Source organism: Heterocephalus glaber, unplaced genomic scaffold, assembly GCF_053883595.1.
Source record: "Heterocephalus glaber isolate CG9 unplaced genomic scaffold, H.glaber_assembly_v1.0 deba00001733, whole genome shotgun sequence".
Taxonomy (NCBI): Eukaryota; Metazoa; Chordata; class Mammalia; order Rodentia; family Bathyergidae; genus Heterocephalus; species Heterocephalus glaber.
In genome coordinates this window covers 5,733,417-5,748,649 of record NW_028258444.1, presented here as the reverse complement: position 1 = coordinate 5,748,649, position 15,233 = coordinate 5,733,417, and the positions used below count along the sequence as shown (strand labels likewise).

The following is a 15,233-nucleotide window of genomic DNA, read 5'->3' as shown; positions in this document are numbered from 1 at the left end:
GGTTTGAAACAAAGTAAAACTCTTTCAACCACCTTCAAATTTTTTCCCAATTCTAAAATTGTCCCATGTTTCTAAAGGTACATATATAATGCATAATATAGAAATCCCAATCCTCATAATCACTCTCATCTCTTTTCCTTGTTGCCCTTTTTACACAATATTATTAAACTATTGAGCACTTATTGTGTGTGAAGCACTGTGCTACACTGCTAAGCATTTTATAATAGCATGGTGGGATGGATGTGGAAACTAAGACTCCAGGAAGTTGAGTAAATTGGTAAATTTGTGTAGCTGGTGTGTGGCAGAGCTGGGATTAAAACAGGCTGAGAAGGGAATGGGATTAATATGAGAAAATGGAAAAATAGGAACAAAATCTTTGTAAATAGGGAGGACTGGAGGGGTTGAAGGGAGGGCTGGGCAAGGGTGAAAAATAAGAACCAAGAGAGATTATGGAAAGGTGCAAATTTCCAATGATGAATGTCATTATATTGTATACCTAAAATGTACCAATGATTAGAATGAATAATCGATAATGCAAAATAGGAAGAAAAGGTCCAAAGGGGTAGGGGTAGTGGGAGGGGCAGGGGAAAGGAAAGAAGGGAAAGGAAAAATGATGAGAAATGGAAAAAATGAAAACAAAGTCTTTGTAAATAGGGAAGGGTGGAGGACGTGAAGGGAAGACTAGGAATGGGGAAAAAATAAGAACCAAGATGCATTATGTAAAGGTACAATTCCCAATGAGAAATGTAATTGTGTTGTATACCTACAATGTACCAATAAAAGAATTTAACAACAACAGCAACAAAAAACAGGCTATCTGGCTAACTCAACTTCTATACATACTGCCTTATTTCTCTATTCATTCCCTTATTTATTCAACATCTACTTACCAAGTACATATTTGGCATGCAGCTCTTGTTGGAGGGCAGGGAGGATCTGTAGACTTGTACTTACCCTTCCCCAGTACTGACCTCAGATAAATATGGTGTTAAAATATTGTGGTTTTGGGGCCAAAGATTTAGCTCAGTGGTACTGCACCTGCCTCGTGAGCTCAAGGTCCTGAGTTTGATCCCCGGTACCAAAAAAAAAAAAAAAATTGTGGTTTTCCCTACTAACTAACATGACACTTGTTGCATAATATCAATCTACTGGATTTGGGATCCCCCCCCCCCTTTTAACTTGGGAAGTCTGGAATAACAAAGATGTAAGCGGTTCTGAATTGGTACAGTTGCAACCTGGATTTATAGTCAAACCCAGCCAATGCATGTGAGGCTTGCTTGGCATAGGACTCTCCATCAGAACAGCTGCCAAGTCACTCAGCCAGGCGGTAGGCTGGCTCTGTTCTCACCTAAAGTCTCGAATGAAGGGAAGTTTATTTGACTTGACTTCAGAACTGCAGAGAGCTCTTGAAAGAGGTCCTTCAGACTATTTGTATAGCAAGTGTCCTATATCATTTTATAGCTACATTTTAGTCATCAATACAGCCAAGCTGTACTGTTGAAATTATAGTGATGAGGGTCCAATGTTAGTATAAAATACCCAACTCTGATAGGGAAGCCTCTTTGTAATATTTTGGAAACTCCCTGTATTTTGCAAAGATGATAGACAGCTTTAGTCAATTTGCGCTGCTCTCTGGGCTGCCTTTGTTAGCAGCTGCAGGAAATTGTCTGCAGATGGCGAAGTGGGCCAGCTGATTCCCACACTAGCAATTCAATGTGGCAAGACAGCGCCAGCCCTTAGAGGGCAGTGTGGTAACACAATTAAGAGTAAAGGACAGCACAACAGGAGTTCAGATGCAGGCCTGGGTTTGCTCCACACTCACTGGTTGGAGCTCCTTTGAATCCTCCCACCCTTGAAACATGTGCCATATTTTACTGAGGATAATAGTGATTTTCACATAACAGCAATACCAACAACTGAAAATTACACATTAGACATCCCTCGAACTGTTCCGCCTATCCCATTTCTTACATTTTCTCCTTAACTTCTTCACACTCTTGGTTCCCATAATGTTGGGCATTCTGAGAAGCACCTCAAATCTCCCTCCTCCTCCTCTGTTTTTCCGGTTTCCTTTCTGTCTCCCCTGCACCAACCCAATTTGCTCATTTTATGGTGAAGAGAAATTTAGTTTTCATCCCTTAGCTAGCTATCTTTGCATATCTCAAGGCTCACTCACTAGCACACTGTGATGAGCAGAAGGGACATCTATCCTGACTTTAGCAGCTAGATCTAGTAGACATCGGTTTATTTTGACTTTTGTTTGCTTGGTTTCACTCCCCCCCCCCATTAGAGACTTTGCACAACTTTTTTGAATACCCCCACCAGTCCTTCTATTCAGTATTAGGCAGCATCAATTTAATAAGAACCAGTTTTCTAGAAATGCCGCAATCACGGTAAGATAAAACTTACCTATCAGTGGCACAATGTGTATGATAAAGTACTAAATATGGCATGAGTAATATGTGGAAAAGTTTATCTGATGATTGACTTCTCTATCATGGTTTTCATTTATGTTAATTCCTCCTCAATTACTGATGTTTGACTAAATGGACGAATGGATAGGTGGATGGTTGAATGAATGTTTTTCATATCAATTTTAACTCATCTGGGCTAGTCAGAGACTTACAAGTTTTTATTTTAAAACCGATGAAGTATGAGAACATTCTAAGCATCCTTTTCTCTTAGAAGCCATAGCCTTACTCCTAACCTCTTCTCTATGACCTACCACCAAAACAAAGTAAGTTGCTGAATAACATAAACAGTACTACTAGGTTAACACAAAGCTAGAAAATGATCCACCCCAAAACCCAGACAGCAGGTTTAGGTGTGTATCACTCTGCACACCAGCAGTAAAAGTAAAAGCCAATAGAATAAAAATTAAAACATAAAGTCAGTATTAAATACTACATCAAATTGTAAAGCATGGAAAGGCATGTAAGACACATCAATTGGACACATTGATTGGTGTTTCTCAAATCTCCTTCTCATTCCCTATAACAAGTCAGCACACACCCTGGTGTTGTGGTGCCTATCTGTAATCCTAGCTACTAAGGAGGTTGTAGTAGGAGGAGTATAAATTCAAAGCCACTCCAGGCAATGTAATAAGACCCTGTTTCAAAATAAAATTTTAAAAGGGCTGGGGATGTAACTCAGTGGTGGAGTGCTTGCCTAGCATGTATGAGGCCCTGGGTTTGATGCCAATACAGGTATTCCTTGTTTAATGACCTACCTGGTTATCAATTGTTGGGACTTAAGGCTCACCACTTGGACTTTTGACACAGGAATGTGAGCAGCAGTGCAGCCTTATGGCGGCTTCTTCTACAGAACAGCCCTGTAATTCTGCTGATTGCACTGTACAGTGCAGTACAGTAGTTTTATTTTTTGTTACACATTACAGTACTGCATGTAAAGAGTTATGCAAATAAAAGCAAAGTCATCAAGTTGGAGTTTCCTTTGACCATGTCTTTATACTGAATATAGTAATGCACATATTATGTACGGGTCCTCATTTAGCAACCAGTTCGGTTAACGACCTCATCACAGGGACCGAACTTGGTCATTAAGCGAGTGTTCCCAAAGGAAAGCCAAGCACTATAGCCTGTGCTTTCTGGATTGATGGAAAGATAAATGACTAGGAGTCAACCACGGAGGACAAGAACGTTCAAACCAGCAGAGGGAGCAGCTTGCTCAACAATGAAGAGGAAGGGAAAACTGGTGCATTCTTGATGCTGTAGTGTGACGAAGTGTAGGGCATGAAGGTCTATGGAACAAGACAGGTGGCCAGTCAGTGCGAGGTCAGCTCATGGAAAACACACCAGGGAGAGAAGCTGGTGGTGAATCCTGAGGGTAGTAGAGAAAGTGAGAGAGAGGGCCGGGGATTTAGCCAGTGGTTCTGTCACCTGCCTTGCAAGCACAAGGTCCCGAGTTCGATCCTGATACCAAAAAAAAAACATAACAAAGTGAGAGAGAGCAGGGGAGATGCATGATCTTATGCCTTTTGCAAACCAACCCCCATCACAGTGGACAGGGATGAGGTGAGAAAAAGGGAAATCAAGGAGTCTTGGCAGTGATGCAAGTCAGAGATGATGGTATGGTGGAGGAAGACAGGAAGGTATAGTGGAGATGGAGACACTTGGACAAATTTAGAAAAGGTGCACTTACCTAGAGAGTATAAACTAGAAAAAAATGGCCATTGTTGGAATGGGCATAGAACATGTAATAGGAGGTGGAAAAATGTTAGGAAAAAAAAAGACCCTCTATCTGCCATCTTGTGTGCCCGTGTGTGTGTGTGTGTGTGTGTGTGTGTGTGCACGCGCGCGCGCCTAATCTCATCTGGTCCGCCCAAGACCCACCGAGCGCCAGCCCTAGTCCCCTGCACTTCCCCAAAACTGCTCCAACAAGATCATGAAAGAAACTATCATGAACCAGGAAAAACGCACCAAATTGCAGGCACAAGTGCGCATTGGTGGGAAAGGAACTGCTCGCAGGAAGAAGTTGGTTCATAGAACAGCTACAGCAGATGATAAAAAAACTTCAGTTCTCATTAATGAAGTTAGGGGTAAACAATATCTCTGGTGTTGAAGAGGTGAATATGTTTACAAACCAAGGAACAGTGATCCTCTTCAACAACCCAAAAGTTCAGGCATCTCTGGCAGCAAACACTTTCACCATGACAGGCCATGCTGAGACGAAACAGCTGACAGAAATGCTACCCAGCATCTTGAACCAGCTCGGTGCAGACAGTCTGACTAGTTTAAGGAGGCTGGCTGAAGCTCTGCCCAAACAGTATGTGCTTCCTATTGGTTTTACTGGGTTCTAATCATTTAACAGCACATTTTTGTGATACAGGCCTCTAAGTTGATATGACTATCTTTAGATTTAGAGAGAAAAACTAAAAAACAAATTATTAATTTTAAGCAAGTATTCTTGGTGTTTATAGTAATTTGTCTAGCTTGCTATGGTTATTCTTGATTTAATAGAATATTTTCTATTTGCTTGGGGTCAGAGATTTAAGATTTTTTTTACCTTTATTAGTTGGAACGGATAAAATTATAAATTTTGGGCTTTGCTGATAACTACATACAGTTTAGAAGTGATTTTTAAAATATACTAGTGTACTTAGCATTTCCCTCATTTATCATTTTTGTGTTGGGAACCTTTGGGATCTTTATTTTGAAATATAACAAATTGTCATTGACTATGGTTACGGTTTTTTTCAGTTTTATCATCAGTATTGCCAATAATCTTTTGATATTTTTAATTATAGTCCAATAGGGATTTTGTTCAGAGCTGAAAGCAGCATATCAGGGGATGTAACAACTTCATGCAGAGGTTTTTTGCTTAAAATTTTGAAGAACAGGAATGCAGAAGCAAATTAGTCTTAGTATATGGCTTCCTATTTAGTCACCCATGTTTTTCTAGATGTTGACTCATTCTGACTCAGTTTATATTGTTACATGGAGAAGTATTGAAAGGTTTTAGGCCATCTTACCTTTCAGAACGAAAGTAGTCTTGGAGTATTCCGCCTATACCCATGAGAGGGTGAGGTCCCCTGACTTATATGTAGTTCACATTTTTTTTTTTGGTACTGGGGATCAAACTCAGGTCCTTGCACTTGCGGAGCAGGCGGCGAAACCACTGAGCTAAATCCCCAGCCCCTGTAGTTCACATTTTTGTGTGACAAAGGAAAGTGGTTGCTTACCATTCAAAAACACTTTAAAAAAGTTTTTTAATCACTTTATTTTATATCAGCAAATGTTTTTTGAGGCTTTTACTGTGTACAAACAAGATTATTTAAGAAAATCTTCTTCATTTGCCTCCCAAAATAAGTCTTACCAGAATTTGGTGTGTGTTTTATCCCTAATGGGTCCCTACTGTCTTCACACTGCAACAAGTCTGTGGTGGGCCAGGGGGATTAAAAGGGTGGACATGGTGTTTCTTTTGTTAGCTATTACTAGTATTCTAGTCATTTGTACACGTCAGAGTATATCATGTTATTAATGGTACTATAGATCAAATTTCATTTGCATCAGTGTAAGTTGTATATAAGAATATAAGTTGTAACAAAGAAAAAAAATAGAACCAAAAAGGAAAAGAGAGAGCAGGGAATGTAGCTCAGCGGTAGAGTGCTTGCCTAGCAGGTGTGATTCTAGGTTCAATCCCCAGTACCTCAGAGAAAGACACACACACACAAAGCAGTTAATTCAAAATTTATCTGAATCTCTCATGTTTTTCTTTCCTTCAGAAGCTGAAAGGCTAAAAGTTGCAATTCCCCAATATCCTTAGAGTCAGGTATATAAAACAGATGTGTTAATTCAGTCAAATTGTGAGAGCACAGAGCAGCCACACAAGGCTTCTCTCAGACCTTGGGAGGCAAAACCTAGTTCTTGGTGTTAGTTCTGTGACCTCTTCCAGATTCTGAGTTTCCTAAGAATCTGCTCCTGATTGTGGTCAGTGCCTCTGAAACTTCTGGCTCACCCAGTTATCTGACATTGCTCTGGGCGTGATTCCTGCACGTGTAGCTTCCAGCCTGTTTTCCTAGGCATTCTAGCAGATCTGTAGGTGTCAGATTCCCTGCCTTGCCCCTCTCTCCACATGAACTTGAGAGCGAGCGTGTCCCAGTTTCCTGGGGCTGCTCAAGCAAAGCATTGAACCCTGGTCAGTTTACATCAGCAGAAATTTGTCTCTCACAGTTCTGAGGCTGGAAGTGGAAGATGGAAATGTCAGCAAGATCGGTTCCTTTTGAGGGCAGCAAGGGAGGACCTGTCCCTTTCCCTTGTCCTAGTTTCTGGTGACCCCAAGCATCTCTCAGCTTACAGCAGAGTAACCCCAATCTCTGCTTCCTCTACAGCCTGTGTCCACGTCACCTGCCCTCTGTGCATGTCCACCTGTGCCCTGCTTCCCCACCTCTACAGACCTGGCCGTATGGAATGAGCGCTCACTCTAGTGACTTCATGTTCACTTTATTGCCTCCTAAAGACTTCTTTCAAATAAAGTCACATTCTGGACACTGGGGGGTTAGTACCTCAGTATGACGGGGGGACAAGAAATATGATGAAAACATTTAATAATTCATCCAATACCCTTGAGTCCCTCTATTTCCCAGTCTCCTTTCCTGTTAGGTGGGGATGTGGGGCTAGTTTGGCAGTACTTGCTCTTCCGGCCTCACTCAGTCCTGTAGCTCTCATCTTCCACACTGGCTAACTCTGAAACCACACGTTAGGGGAATGTTGTAATGAGACACACACTCCTCCATCAGCCCAGACCATGTTTGCTTTTCTGGTGGTACTGAGGATCACAGATGCTCTACCCTGAGCTATGTCCTCAGCCCCACAGCCTGGGACCCTGAGTGTTTCTGCAAAACAGAGTCCTGATCAGATGTGAGCAAAAAGTAAATCTTGGTGGTACAAAGGTACTGAGCTCTGCAGATTTGTCTGTTGCAGCAGGTAATATTAATTATCCTCATTAATACACGTGACTTCTGCTGTCTGCCACCTAACCCTAATGGATACATTAATGAAAAGTTACTGCCCCAGAGGGCCAGCTCTTTTTTTGGTACCGGAGATCAAACTCATGACCTTGCACTTTCGAGGCAGGTGTGGTACCACTGAGCTAAATCCCCAGCCTGAGGGTCAGCTTTTTAAAGCATCTACAAAAATAAAAGTCAGATATGATGGCACTGAGGGAGGCTGAGGGAGGAAGGTCACAGGTTCAATTACCTGACTTGGCAAAACCTCACCTCAAAATTTTTTTAAAAATTAAAAAGTGCTAGGGATTAGCTCAGTACAAAGGCCCTGGATTAAATCCCCAGTTTCTCCAACAAACAATATCCAAGGAGAAGAGTCTAAATCAATTAATCTCTCTCTCTCTGTATATATATATAATATATATTTTATATTATATATCTAATATATATACACACACACAGACACACACACACACACACACACACACACGTATACGCATGTCTGCCAGTGTGTTCAGACTGCCATAAAAAGATACCACAGACCGGGTAGTTTAAACAACAAACATTAATTTTCTTCATTCTTTTCTTCCAGGCTTGGAGACTGGAAGGAGAAGATCAAGGTGTCTGAGTCTGGTTTCTGGTGAGGCTTCTCTTCAGCCTGCACCTGTGTGCACCTGGCCAGCGGAGGAGTGCAGCTGGGGCTGGAACTCAGGGCCTCATAAAGCCCAGGCAAGCATGCTACCAATTCCATCACTGGCCCTCTTTCCTCTTTTTAGAGGTACACTAGTCCTGTCAGATTAGGGTCCCACCCTGATGATTATATTCAACTTTACCTCTTTTAAAAACAATACTCTGGGATTCCACCTCACCCTAGAAAGAATGGCTGCTATCAAGAAATCAACCAATAACAAATGCTGGCGGGGGTGTGGGGAGAAAGGAACCCTTCTCCATTGTTGGTGGGAGTGCAGACTGGTGCAACCACTGTGGAAATCAGTATGGAGACACCTCGAAGAACTAGGATTAGAGGTCCCATTTGATCCAGCTATTCCCCTGCTGGGTATTTTCCCAAAAGAGTTTAAAAGAATCATACCACAGTGATATATGCTCACTCATGTTTATAGCGGCACAGTTTGTAATAGCTAAAGCTTGGAAAAAGCCCAGTGCCCATCAGCTGGAGTCTGAATAAAGAAGATGTGGGTTTTTTTTTTTATATAAAATGGAGTACTACTCAGCCATAAAGAACGAGAAACTAGAGACATTTATAGGTCAGTGGATGCACATTGAGGCGATACTCTTTTTTTTTTTTTTTTTTTTTTGGTACCGGGGATCGAACTCGGGTCCTTGCACCGGTGAAACCACTGAGCTAAATCCCTGGCCTCAAAATTTTTTTCTGGTACCGGAAATTGAACTAGGGTCCTTGGGCTTTTGAGGCAGGCAGCGGAGCCACTGAGCTAAATCCCTGGCCCCTGGTTTTTTTTTTTGAGGCGATACTCTTAAGTGAAATAAATAGGATACACATATGTAAATACCGAATAGTTTCTCTGGTGTGAAAAACTAAAAGTGTAAATAAGGATCAAAATGTATAACTGATATTGTGAAATAGGAAAAAAGGTCTAAAGGAGTAGGGGAAGTGGGAGGGGTAGGGGAAGGGAAAAGAAAAAATATGAGAAAAAAATGGAAACAAAGTCTTTGTAAATAGGGAAGGGTGGAGTGGGTGGAGGGAGGGCTGGGGAATGGGGAAAAAATAAGAACCAAGATACATCATGTAAAGGTACAAGTTCCCAATGATGAATGTAACTGTATTGTATACCTAAAATGTACCAATAAACTTAAGGGAAAAAAAAATACTCTCGGGGGCCGGGGGTTTGGCTCAGTGGTTCTGCTGCCTGCCTCACAAGCACAGGGTCCTGAGTTCGATCCCTGGCACCCCCCCCCCAAAAAAAACCAGAAACAAACAAAAAACAATACTCTGACATCAGCAGTTAGGTCACATGAATTTGGTGGGTGGAATATGACAATCTCATTACATGAGTGATGTAAACTAAGAAAAGCTCCTCACCTCTGATCATACTTTCCACATGAGAACCACTGCTAGCTTCTTTCTGATCTTCATACTTGTCACTGGTCAGACACAGACATAAAATATGCATGCGGTCACATTATACGTGCAGTTCTTTTTTTTTTTGTATTAAATTCTTTTATTGGTACATTGTAGGTATACAACACAATTACATTTCTCATTGGGAATTGTACCTTTACATAATGCATCTTGGTTCTTATTTTTTCCCCATTCCTAGCCCTCCCTTCACGCCCTCCACCCTTCCCTATTTACAAAGACTTTATTTCCATTTTTTCCATTTCTCATCATTTTTCCTTTCCCTTCTTTCCTTTCCCCTGCCCCTCCCACTATCCCTACCCCTTTGGACCTTTTCTTCCTATTTTACATTATCGATTATTCATTCTAATCACTGGTACATTCTAGGTATACAATATAATGACATTCATCATTGGAAATTTGCATCTTTCCATAGTCTCTCTTGATTCTTATTTTTCACCCTTGCCCAGCCCTCCCTTCAACTCCTATGTGCAGTTCTTTTTCTCACTTGTAGAGAAAACTCCTTTCACTATAGGTTTTTTTACTCATCACTGTTATAGATAATCTGCCATATCAGTACATAAAAATCCCAAATATTCTTTCCAACAGCTTCATAGTATCATCTTATAGGGATAATGAAAATTGGACTGTTTGCCCTTACCTGATAGCCTTGCATTTCTTATTATGGATGACATTGCAGAAAATATCCTGGTATATTTTCATACTTACATTAATATTTCAGTAGGGTTGATTCCTAGATGTGGTGTATGCATTTTTAAAATCTGAATAGATATTTCCAAATTACCCTCCCAAAACTACCACGCCAGGTGCAATGATGGATGCCTGTAATCCTAGCTTCTCGGGAGATGAAACCAGGAAGACTGCGAGTTTGAGGCCAGCCTGGACAATTTAGTGAAAGCTTCCCGCAAAATTAAAAAGGAAGACTTGGGGCTATAGCTAGCTCAGTGGTAGAGTGCTGGCCTAGTGTGTACAAAGCCCTGGGTTCCGTCCCCAGGACTACAGAAAAATGCAAGTTTATACTTCTTGTAAACATGTATGGGAATATATTTTTTCCCTACCCACGCTGGAGTAGTATCAGTATTTTCAGTTTTACACATTTCTAGGTTAAATGAGATATCTGGGAACGATGGCAGGCAGGAGGATCACTTCAACCCAGGAGCTCAGGGCCAATCTGGGGAACGTAGGGGGACCCTAACTCTTAATTCCAGAAATAGGTTTAAAAACCAATTATTTTCCCCAAAAAGCAATCATTGTTTTTATTTGTATTTCATTATTTGTGAATCTTTACATATATTGGGGGTTTTTTTTACCTTTCTTTTCCTATAAATTAGCTATTCAAATTCTTTGCCCATTTTTTGCATTCACTGATATTTTAAAACATTCACTTGTTTGAATTTTTTATGTTTATTATGACAAATAAGCTTTGTTGTATATGCTGCAAATGTTTTCTCTCATCAGGCTTCTGACTTTAATTTTGATAGCGACATGCCTAGCTGTGTGGAAGTGAAGTTACAGGACCAAATCTGGCAGAGTGTGCAGGGGGTGTGTGCTGGGAATTAGGAATCAGGCTACTAGCGTGCAAAATTGGGCCAGGGCAGAAACGGCCCCCTTCCCTACAAATGCCTTCTTGGTGCCTCTTGCAGCACTTTAAATGCCTTCCTGAAATCAGCCCGGCCAATTTGCCCATATAAAAGCCTGGAGTCTGGAAGACGAGATTTTATAAGCTCATCATTACACATGCTGAGCTCTTCTTTGTGCCCATGGAAGCCACTGGTGCCCCGGGGCTTTGGCTGAGGTCTCAGAACTTGCTAGGGGAGCAGTAGTGAAGAAAAGGCTTGCAGGGGTGGGGGGTGGGGTGGGGAGCAAATTAAGGAAGCCCTCGAAGAACATTTGAAAAGTGTGACAATGTATATTTATGCATAAATAAATTTCTATTTGCACTTGTAGCAAACATAGACTTTCCGAAAACAAAGAGTCAAGGGAACAATGAACAGCAAAATGTACACACTAAAAGTCTTACACTGCAAAGGCCTAAATTAGGAACAGTAGCATTTTTCATCATTTAAGCCCAACTGTAGAAGTTTACAAATAAATCAGAGCTCGGAGAGGTTAAAAGATGTGCCCAAGTTCATAGCTTTAGCTACTAGCAGAGTCAGAATTAGAATTCAGTTCTTTCGACTCTCAATTTGACAAAACCTCCATGACTGAGGAGTTTCTTGTGTTTCTCTCTGAACACAGAAAGAACCCAATTTGTAGATTTTCAAATGTGTCTGTTAGCAGGACTTTAAAAGTTTGGTGTTGGGCCGGGGATTTAGCTCAGTGGTTTCGCCACCTGCCGCACAAGCGGAAGGACCCGAGTTCGATCGCCGGTACCAAAAAAAAAAAGTTTGGTGTTAAAGTGTTAGGATCAGGCTGAGACCTGCTGCATTCTTGGCTAGGTGAATCCAAGCTCTGGAGTCAACCTCAATCCCCTAGAAGCAGCATTGCTGAGCCTCACCCTCAGATTGGGACTTCCCCAGCTTCGCCTTGCTTAGGCAATCAGCTCAGGGGATCAATAACCCAGCTGCCCAAGGCTCAGCTGCTTACCTAACCTGCAGGTTCTCTAAAAGTCACTTTCCTGCCCTCGCTTGCACCCGCCTGGTTAACCTTTGTATTACAGATGTCAGGTCCCACACCCCAGGTCTCACTAAAAACGCCAGCATGTTGACAACCAATTACCCTAAATCACACCTAGATGAATGTATGTCCTCAAGGTAGGAGCTTCTCTGAAAGAAAATATATAAATATATATAAATATAAATGTATATTTTTAAAGGAAGGGTGAGCATTAGTTAGAAGGGTATGAAGTGAAAGGTAAAAGAGTCACCTAAAACCTCTATTGGTTCCCTGTCAAATCTCTTGCTCTAAACTTGACTACCACCACGGGTGTCTTAGGTGTACTTTCCAGAAATTTTCCATGTACATGTAAGAGTAAAGACCTATTGCTTTACAATTTTTTAAAAATATCTGCACTAGGGCCGGGGATTTAGCTCAGTGGTTCCGGCACCTGCTCCGCAAGCACAAGGACCCAAGTTCAATACCTGGTACCAAAACAAACAAACAAACAAACAAACAATATATCTATCTATCTATCTATCTATCTATCTATCTATCTATCTATATATATCTGCACTTACTGTCTTATAGGCATCTTTCCAAAGCAATGAATACAACATCACCTAATTCTGTGTTAACGTGTGTGTGTGTGTCTGTGTGTAAGTGGGCAGGTGGAACACAGTTTTTTTCATTTTTTAAAAATTATACTGTTTCCTCAAAAGTAAAGCTCATCAGAGTACTACTAAACATTCCTTACATAATTCACATGTGGTGAGAGGTGAGTGGCCTTGGTTAGTGTTATCTACACTCTCTGATCTTTACTTTTTCCATCTGCAAAATGGGACTGACATTACTTGCCATGAGAGTGGTTGTAGAATTTGATGAGATGATGCATGTAGGTCTCCTAGAGTGGAAATGGTGTGTGTGGAGGCAGTACAGTGTATTCTGTAAAAGTGTGAGCTTTACAGGCAGGCACAGCTGTGCCAAATCTGTGCTGTGTGATTTATTCACCAGTTCTAACTTGGGCCGAGCTCTCTAAGCTTCTGTTTCCCTGTCTATAAAATACTCAGATGAAAAGGAGTTGTGGCATTTAAAATAAAATAATGTATATACAAGGCTTAACAGAATATCTATTTCATAAAATGTCCTCAATAATGGAGTCACTATTACTATCAAATATGAGCCTTGGAGCTAGATCAGTCTGAGCTCATTCCTCAGTTATACGTCCCTGAGGAGTTACTTCATTGATTTCCTTGTCTCTAGGACACAATACCTGACACCCACAACTTAGGAGAAGAGCTTCTTTCTGGCTCATGTTTTAGTCCATAGTTGTCTGGCACCAAGGCAGGCAGGCATGGTGGAAGGGCCAGGCCAAGGAAAGCTGCTCATGTCATGGCAGCCAGGAAGCGAAAGTGGGGAGGAGCTGGAGAGGGTGATAGACCTTGCCGGGTCAAACCCCCAGTGATAAGCCTTGGATCAGGCCCCACCTCCTAATGTCACATTTAGGGACAGCTCCTCCATGACTCGGTTACCCTTCAAAAGCCTCACCTATGACCACATTGGCTTTGGGGGGACATCAGATATAAACCCTAACAGGAATTCTCTTAAGATTGCTAAACCTTAACATCCTCATCCCAACTTACAGGATTGTGAGGATGAAATAGATGCTTCGTGTAGTCCCCAAAGCATGGTAGACATATGGGCCTAGCTCTGCGTTCAAGTCTTTGATGAGAACACATATCAACTGCTTCTCTGTGCTTCCCAACTCTGCCCTCGGCAGATGTGGTACCAACACTAGTATAAGCATATTGCAGATAGGTTTGAAAGTATGAACGCTTGTTCCCTTTTCTCAGTGTTAAATCTTCTCAGGTCCTTTCTGCAGACTCATCTTAAGCAACAGTTCACAAGGAATGTACACAAGGCCTATAATGAAACGTGATGAATAGCAACAAAATATACTCAGATCAAAATAGTAATCATTTAAATAAGAAACCCACATAGGACTTCTTTCTTCAGAACATATATTTTTCTCAGAAAATAATTTATTAAACAACTAATAACAGCACCAATTCTAGCTCCTCGTTGCCCTCACAAGTTCAGTAGCTACACTGTTCATAATGACATGGGGTGCAAAGTGGCCCTGGAGACTGAATCAAGGCATGGAGCAACAGCGAAGTATAGCAAACACCCCAAAGGGTGCGAGGTTAGAGAAACAGAACACTCTAAAGGAGAAGTCTAGTGATCATGGCTCACGGCCATTTAAGGACAGGGATCCTTCAACACTGCAGGTCACAGATCATGTTCCCAGAGCACTGGGATTCAGGCTATTCTTGTCACTCCATGAGTTCCCAGATTTCATACAAGAGATAAGGAGTCACTTTGCTCAAGGGACCTTAAAAATTCACCAACTACAGACTGAGAAACTCAGGAAATTACTTCAGGCCCATAAATCTTTCTGATAAAACACTAGAATCCTTCCATGTGGACAGGGAGGGAAGTAGAACATTGGTCAGGGGACAGGAGAAAGGACAGGGCTAAGAAAAGTCACGGCTGAGAGCCTTGCCTCTGCTTCATCCATACCTGGTAGCTAGAGAAGAAGAGTCTCTGCAGCAGGGCTTCTTCATCTGGGCACCATCAGTATTTGGGGCTGGGCAATTCTGGGGGGTTCCATTCGTTGTAGTTGTTATGGCTTGTATCTAGATGTCCCCACAGAGCCTCACGTGGTCATAGGTAGAGAGTTCCAAAGGTAGCTGGCTTAGGATGCGGGAACGTAGATTAAGAGTGTGATACTGGGAGTAAGGGTGTGGATAATGGCAGCCCCACCAGGGGTGAGTGGCACAATCAATACGCTGGCAGCCTGGATGGAATGTAAAGGGAGAGAGGGAAGGGAGGCGCCTGCTGCTGCTTCAATGCCTCCTGCTGCTTTTTCATGAATTTCCCCTCTGTGATGCCCCTCTGCCATGCTGCCCTGCCTTGGGGCCAGCCAACTATGGACTGAAACCTCTACAAACTATGAGCTGAAATAAACCTTTTCTCCTTTAACTTTGGGCGTCAGGT

At 41.8% G+C, this 15,233-nt stretch overlaps 1 long non-coding RNA gene and 1 pseudogene across 1 annotated transcript in view; both read left to right on the top strand.

The window, feature by feature from the left end:
• Nucleotides 1–15,233, top strand: part of LOC110344005 (uncharacterized) — a 35,763-nt gene that overhangs the window by 9,156 nt on the left and 11,374 nt on the right. The window contains exon 2 of the long non-coding RNA XR_015446972.1: nucleotides 8,058–8,194. This is a non-coding gene — a long non-coding RNA (uncharacterized LOC110344005). The remainder of the gene's footprint in view (nucleotides 1–8,057; nucleotides 8,195–15,233) is intronic.
• LOC147821476 (transcription factor BTF3 pseudogene) lies at nucleotides 3,298–4,990 on the top strand (annotated as a pseudogene).